Raw genomic sequence first — 6,000 nt, forward strand, 5'->3', positions numbered from 1 at the left:
CTTCATCATTGAAGATTTATCAAAATCCCTTGTGGTTGCACTTAATTTGTTGTCAGGCTTAGATTAAATGATAAGGTATGCAATTCTAGTTCTCGTGTTGCTAGTTATGTGAAGCCATTAGATTCTTGCTTTGGTGAAAGTTTTCTTGGGTTGTCTTCATTGCTTTGTAGAAGGTCCATAGGTTCCAAGAGTATCTTCTTCCTTTTCCACCATTTTTATTGTTTCATTTCTTGTTTGGTTTGTTGGGTTGTTGAAATATTTGCAAGAGCATGTTCAGGGAAAACATATGTGTCTTGAATCCCTAAGATTCACATTATGATCTAGCGGTGGGAGCAGTCATATGTCAGTGTGAAGGAAAGAAGAGCCAACGTCATCTTTTATGCTTCCGATTCTAAATCAAGCGCACAAAAATTATGAAACTACGAAGGAGTTACTCATGATCGTGTATGCATTCGAAAATCATTGTGTTCACCAACCATGCGGCCCTTAAGTATCTATTATCCAAGAAAGAGGAGGAGCCCCGACTCCTCCGAAGGGTGTTGGTGCTACAAGAGTTTGATTGGGAGGTCAAGGATAAGAAAGGGACAAAAAACAAAGTGGAAAACCATCTAAGTCGAATCGTTCAAGAAGGAGAACACACAGAGATTGATGATGCCTTTCCTAAAGAACATTTTTACATTGTACAGGAATGCATTGGTCAACTCATTGCCAAAATAACAAATAAGTGAAAAATGGAGGAAGGGCGCATCAAACAAGGAGCCATGATTCAAAGATATAGTCAACTATCTCACCACAGGAAAACTACCTTCCTCATTGTTCATATCCACTACATAACGTCTGAAAATTAGAAGTGAGAGTAAGTATCACTACCGGGACTAGGCTACTTGTGGAGGGTAGGTGTCGATCAAGTTTTTCGAATGTGTATTCCAGAGGCTAACAAGAAGAAGTTATGATGCATTGTCTCACATTACCTTATGGAGAACATTTCAGGCTGAAGAGAACAACAAGAAAAGTCCTGGACTTAGGATTCTTTTGGCCTACGATCTATAGATACTTCAAAGGATGCCCAAGGTACCAAATGATGGGAGGATCATCTGCAAGAGATAAGATGCCTCAGAACCTCCCCCCCCCCCCCCCTCCCCTCCCATCATTGACTGTGAAAATTTTGACGTATTGGGATGGACTTCATGGGGATCTGTCAAATATATAGGCAGAGTAAAATATAATTCTAAAAGAAAAGACAGAGTTAAAAAGATAGCTTGAAGCTAAATAGAAATGAAATCCAATAAGGTAAAACTTTTACCATATACTATGATGAAGATTCTTATAATTGAACCCTTCTATTTTCCCAAGAGATACCCCAAATAGTGTTTGACTATAAATTTTAGTACAAATATAAAGGATAGGATGGATCTAGCCATCAAATACTACACCCAAAAGGATTTGATGGTGAGAATAGAAATGGAAAAAGGTGTAAAGAGGGAGGATCCTCCTTGGGACCTAAGACCTCCCACAAGAAAATGAGGGCAACCTTATGTTGGTGCACGCAGCGGAAGAGCATGTAAATAAATCACATAATAATCAGATCTATTTAGCAGATTATTTAGACAAAATCTATTCGCGTAATTATCACATGTATCATGCTCATAACTTGAATTAATCATGCTTTAAGAATATTGAAAACCTAAAACATGCTTTTCTACGGAGTAGAATAATACCTAATTAATTCTCCAAAGAATTGAAGATGGCTAGCGACTTCTCCACGTGTAGCTTTAAGTACTAGACCACAAATCTTCTCTCTGGTTCCCGAACTGTACTCTAATATCAGTGTGGGCTGATCTTACTAGAATACTAGGACTTAAATAAAGAAGACAGAAGAAATCCTTTTTGGAATAGGACTCAAATTCGAAATCTCCTACAGCTGGGAGAGATCGAAATTTTCGAAAATTGCAATATGAGATATTGTGTATTTTCTGTCTCCTTTATTCTCCTATTTATATTAAGTTCCTTTTGGGCCCAGACAGGGATCTATGGAAGGCTTTGGATATGGGCTCATCCAATTTACTTTTTACTAATTAAATTGAACCCACAATTTAATATAAGTTATAATTGGAATATTACGAGCAGCCACTACAGAAGTAATATTGAACTCTCCCCATCCAAATCCGAAATTATAAGTAATCCGGGTTTCCGTTTATCTTTCATTTCCCGTGCTTAAGATTAATATGTCCATTAATTAATTAATGTCTGCTATTGACTTAATTAATTAACTTCTTATTAATTCCAAGAGTGGACTTAGCATGAAACACTCATTTATTATTCATAGAGTAATCATACTCCAACTAGCTAGGTTCCGAATAATAAAACTTAGTTTCGCGCTCCTCTTGAGGACATTATCAAACGAGACTCACCTCGTGCACGATTCAATATAATAGCAATCCTAGCACCGCTAGATATCGATCACCACTGCCCAATATATCAGGATAATTGGGCTACGAAAAACCCGCACCATTTGATAAGTCAAAGCAATGCATAATCAATACCGTATGCTCAATGCTAACCTACATTGATTAAGAAATAAATATTTATCAAGACCTCGCCTTTCAGTAGATAGCCCAAGGCAAGTCTTGCTGTTAGATCCGTTCAGTGCTATACCACACCAATGTCATCTTATTTCAGTAAGGCTTAGAAATATACGGACTGACATTGCAACCTTTCTCGATGGGTAGTCTAATTCCATCTAGGTTGTGAAATTCATATTTTTCTTTGTTTAGAACTGACCGTATTACCTTAAAGTGGACGACGCCCACAACCGGTCTACTAAAACAAAGACTTAGACTTTGTTAAGTTAACTTATACATTTAAACATGCATTAACATCCATTAAATGTAAAACATAACAACATTATGACAAAAATAATCTGTTTTATTCATTGGAAAATAAAATAAGAGTTTTACAGTATTCAATCACTCGAAACGTGATTTCTAGTATACAAACTCTAACAATCTCCCACTTATACTCAAAACACTTTCGAGTATACAAAATGTGCTAACGTCTAAATCTCCCACTTATACTGAAAGCGGATTGAGGTCTTGAATTAGTCGAACTCCCATTCCTTCAACATGGCTTTCATACGGCTTTACCGCTAACGCCTTCGTGAAAGGATCTGCCAGGTTGTTTTCTGACTCAATCTTGACCACTTGTATGTCTCCTCTCTGCACTATATCTCGAATGATATGATACTTCCTCTCTATGTGCTTGCTCGCCTTATGAGCCCGTGGTTCCCTCGAATTTGCCACAGCACCAGAGTTATCACAATAAACGGTGATGCGCTTGGGCATATTCGTAACCACACCTAAGTCCAGAAGGAAGTTCTTAAGCCATACAGCCTCCTTTGCAGCCTCCGAAGCGGCTACATACTCGGCTTCCATGGTAGAGTCTGCAATGCATTTCTGCTTTACACTCTTCCAAACTATAGCTCCACCTCCTAAGGTAAACACATATCCGGAAGTTGATTTTCTCGAATCCAGATCAGCCTGAAAGTCTGAATCTGTATATCCTAAAGGACAGAGCTCGGCTGCATTGTAAACTAGAACATAGTCCTTAGTCCGATTAAGGTACTTGAGTATGTTCTTTACGGCAGTCCAATGTCCTTGGCCGGGATTTGATTGATATCTTGCTACCATGCCAACAGCAAAGCAGATATCGGGTCTAGTACAAAGCATAGCATACATGAGACTACCAACTGCCGAGGCATATGGTATTCTTCTCATCTCTGCTATCTCAGATGCTGTCTTAGGACACATCTCTTGAGACAACTGGATGCCATGTCTAAAAGGTAGGAAACCTTTCTTGGCATCTTGCATGCTAAAGCGTCTAAGTACCGTTTCGATGTAAGATTCTTGGGATAAGCACAACATTTTCTTACCTCGGTTCCTAAGAACCTTGATACCGAGAATGTGTCCCGCATCACCCATATCTTTCATCTCGAACTGGCTGGACAACCAAGTTCGCACTGATGACAACATCTTTTTATTGTTTCCAATTAGAAGAATGTCATCTACATTCAAAACTAAGAACACAACATTTCCTTTTTCAACCTTCTTATACACGCAGCTTTCATTAGGGCATTTTTCGAATCCAAACTTTTGAACAGTTTGATCGAAACACTGGTTCCATGATCTAGATGCTTGCTTGAGACCATAAATGGCCTTCTTAAGCTTCCAAACCATGTGTTCCTTGCCCTTCACTACATAGCCTTCGGGTTGTTCCATGTAGATGGTCTCCTCAAGACTCCCGTTTAGAAACGCAGTCTTAACGTCCATCTGCCATACTTCCCAATCCATGTAAGCTGCTATAGACAAAAGTATACGGATCGATTTGAGCATGGCCACTGGGGAGAAGGTCTCATCGTAATCGATACCTTCCTTTTGGGTATACCCCTTAGCCACTAGTCTTGCCTTGAAGACTTTAACTCGTCCATCGGGTCCACGTTTACGTTTGTATATCCACTTGCTCCCAATGGCAGTACAGCCTTCGGGTAGGACAGACAAATCGTAGACGTCTTTGTCTAACATAGATTGTAGTTCCGAATCCATTGCTTTCACCCATTCGCAATGATCGACATCAGCCTGCGCCTCTGCAAAATTCCAGGGATCCAGTACATTGCTGTCCGAGGAGTGATCCATACACTCACCCAAACCAATGTATCTATCGGGCTCATGAGAGACCCTCCCACTGCGGCGCGGCACTACAATATCTGGAGTATTAGTTGAAGTTTCTGGAATTGTTGTTACACTTGGTAATTGTTCTTGGTTAATGGAAGTTGAAACTTGAGTTAGCTCTTCTAGAGCAATCTCACTGCTGGACTTATGATTCATTACATAGTCTTCCTCTAAGAATGTGGCATGAGTGCTCACAATCACTTTCTGATCTCTGAGACTATAGAATTCATAAGCTTTCGTTCCTCTAGGGTATCCTATAAACACGCAAACCTCAGTCCTAGATTCCAGCTTAGTTGGATCCTTTTCCAATACATGAGCCGGACACCCCCATACTCTGAGATGTTCTAGATTGGGCTTACGCCCATTCCACAACTCATATGGGGTAGTAGGAACAGATTTAGAAGGTAAGACGTCTAAGAGATAGTTTGCAGAAAGCAAAGCATGACCCCAAAACGAAACAGGTAACCGTGCATAACTCATCATCGATCTGACCATATTTAATAAGGTCCTATTCCTTCTTTCAGCCACGCCATTCTGCTGGGGTGTGCCCGGCGCAGTCGTTTGGGATTCAATCCCAGCTACCGATAAATAGTCCAAAAACTCGGCACTTAGGTATTCGCCTCCGCGATCAGATCGCAGGCATTTGATACTCTTACCATGTTGCGTCTCTACTTTAGCCTTAAACTCCTTGAACTTGTCAAAAGTTTCAGACTTGTAGCGCATCAAATAGATGTATCCGATTTTCGAGTAGTCATCTGTAAAGGTGACGAAATATCGAAAACCGCCCCTTGCCTCGGTTGACATTGGTCCACACACATCAGTATGAATGAGCTCAAGTACTTCTTTGGCCCTATTCCCCTTTGATCTAAAAGATCTCTTAGTCATCTTGCCTTCGAGACAGGACTCACACTTCGAAAACGGTTCCTTCTCAAGACCTTTAATAAGATCTTGATCAACCATCGCATGAATCCTTCTTTCGTTGGCATGACCAAGTCTAAGGTGCCATAAGTACGTTTCATTCATTGAAGTTGAAGGTTCTTTTCTTTTCTTAGAAATTTTCGATGTAGCATTGAGTTCTGATTTACGTTGATTAAATTGTGTAGAAGTGATCGTGTACAGATTGTTTTCCATGATACCGCGACAGATATAAGAACCATCTTTCTTAATAACGCAATTGTCATTAAAAGAAATCGAATATCCATCATAAGACAATTTAGAAACTGAAATTAAATTTCTTCTAAAAGAGGGTATCAACAAAACATTCTTCAAAATCAAA

This window comes from Salvia hispanica, chromosome 2 (assembly GCF_029641045.1).
Source record: "Salvia hispanica isolate PSC_SH4W2 chromosome 2, Shi_PSC_v1, whole genome shotgun sequence".
NCBI lineage: Eukaryota > Viridiplantae > Streptophyta > Magnoliopsida > Lamiales > Lamiaceae > Salvia > Salvia hispanica.